We start from the raw sequence: 2,463 nt of genomic DNA, 5'->3' as shown, positions 1-2,463 counted from the left end.
AGAATGATGCTAAAGCTGAAACTCCAATACTTTGGCCAACTCATGTGAAGAGTTGACTCATTGGAAAAGACTCTGATGCTGGGAGGGGTTGGGAGCAGGAGGAGAAGGGGACAACAGAGAATGAGATGGCTGGATGGCATCACCGACTCAATCAACATGAATTTGAGTGAACTCCGGGAGTTGGTGATAGACAAGGAGGCCTGGCTTGCTGCGATTCATGGGGTCTCTAAGAGTGGACATGACTGAGCGACTGAACTGAACTGAACTGAAGGTGTGTCATCCCCTGGCCAAAAAGCAATTGACAGGAATACTGGTTTGTTGAGCCATTTTCAGCCCAAGGTTAGGGAAAGGAAAAAAGTTAGCCTTCGGCAGAACCATTTTGAAGAAAGGCAAATTCCAAAGAAAATTCGTAGTTTCATTAACATAAGAAAAACACATTGGTTAGCTCAAGGCAGAACCAGGTGTCTTTATTTTATTTTTTAATATACTTTATTTATTTTAATTGCAGGCTAAGTACTTTACAATATTGTATTGTATTTGCCATACATCAACATGAATCCTCCACAGGTGAACACGTGTTCCCCATCCTGAACCCCCTTCCACCTCCCTCTCCATACCATCCCTCTGGGTTATCCAAGTGCACCAGCCATGTATAATATCATATGTGAAACGAATTGCCAGTCCAGGTTCAATGCATGATACAGGTGTCTTTAATTTTGTGTAGAAGGAAAAAAAAATCTGCCAGTTGCAGTTTATTTCCTCCTGCCCCATTGGGGACCTCTGGCCTTCCTGCCTGTTACCCTCTCAACACTATGATAAAATAATTAGAATAAATATTCTCTAAAAGGTGATGTTTAAGTTGAGATTCAAATACCAGAGAGTGGCCACCATTGGAATCACTGTTACAGACAGTAAAATTTAATTAATTATAAAATTGTTTCACTTTGGTGATGTTATGATCTATATGTAGAAAACTCAAAAAAAATTTCAAAGAAAAATTTTCACAGTACTTTGTTTTTGATTTCTTTAAGTGATAAGTGGTTGCACTTTTATGTTACTCCTGATTTTTAACAAGAAAGATTTCAGCCTTCCAATGCTGAGTCTAATGTGAGCTATGGAACTGTTCTATAAAGTCTTTATTATGTTGAGGTACACTCTTTCTATACCCAGTTTCTTGAGAGAGTTTTTTATTGAGAATGAGTGTTGAATTTCTATACTATCAATGAACAACCCAAAGATCAAATTAAGAAAACAATTCCATTTACAACAGTGTCAAGGAGTAAACTACCTCAGAACAAACTTAATCAAAGTAGGAAAAGGTTTGTGTGCTAAAAACTACAAAAAATGTTGCTGAAAGATATTACAGAAGACACAAATAAATGGAAAACATTTATTTTCTGGACTGATGATCTGGACTATTTAATATTATTAAGATGTCAATGCTACCTAAAGTGATCTATAGATTCAATGCAATCCCTAATACATCCCCCAATATTTTTTGTACAAATAGAAACCTTCATCCTAAAATTCATATGAAATCTCAAGGGAATCTAAATCAGCAGAACAATCTTGAAAAAAGAACAGATTGGTGGATTTCCTATTCCTGGTTCTATAACATACGACAAAACAATGGTCATCATGGCAGTGTGGCTTTGGCATAAAGACAGACATATAGGAGAGAGTAGTCAACATGCAGGTAGGAAAACCCTGAGATCACTTACTTCCGTGCAGATACCAAAATTATAACTACTTACAGAGCGCTTTTCAAGTGGCAGAGTGGAAAAGAATCCACCTGCTAATGCAGGAAACACAAGAGATGCAGGTTCTATGCCTGAGTCAAGAAGATCCCCAGAGTAGGAAATGGCAATTTGCTCCAATATTCTAACCTGGAAAATCCCATGGACAGAAGAGCCTGGGGGGCTATAGTCCATGGGGTCGCAAAGAGTCAGATATGACTTGAGCACACACACATAATAATAATATAGAACAATTACTAAAGAGAACAATGTGAAGATTAGCAGGATAATCCCCTACAGCAAAAGATATGATATAAAGAAGGAACCACAGCAAACAGGTAGGAAGAGTGAAGACACAATATTGTCAAGACCATGCCCCCTAGTGGGTGAACCACACAGGATGGTAATAACAGTTGTAGTTTTTCCTCAAAAATCAAGAGTCTGAGCCTCATTTTAAGCTCTGCAACCAAGAGTCCTGAACCAGGAAGAGGGACTCTCAAAATATTCTGGCTTTGAGGACCAGTGGGGCTTACTTTGGGGAGAGCTGGAAGATAGCTGTAAGAAGCAGAGACTCCAACCTACAAAAGCACAGATAAACAGTATTTTGAAAAGAGCTCAGATAGACTAAGGTGACAATGATGATGATAAAAAAGTAATCTAGGTTTGGTGAACATAGGCCTGAATTGAAACACCAGAATTTGGTTCAGGAAAATCATGGCCCCTTATC

Source organism: Bison bison, unplaced genomic scaffold (genome assembly GCF_000754665.1).
Source record: "Bison bison bison isolate TAMUID 2011002044 unplaced genomic scaffold, Bison_UMD1.0 scf7180017845707, whole genome shotgun sequence".
NCBI lineage: Eukaryota > Metazoa > Chordata > Mammalia > Artiodactyla > Bovidae > Bison > Bison bison.
The sequence above is the reverse complement of the archived record's forward strand: the minus strand, read 5'-3'. Positions refer to the sequence as shown.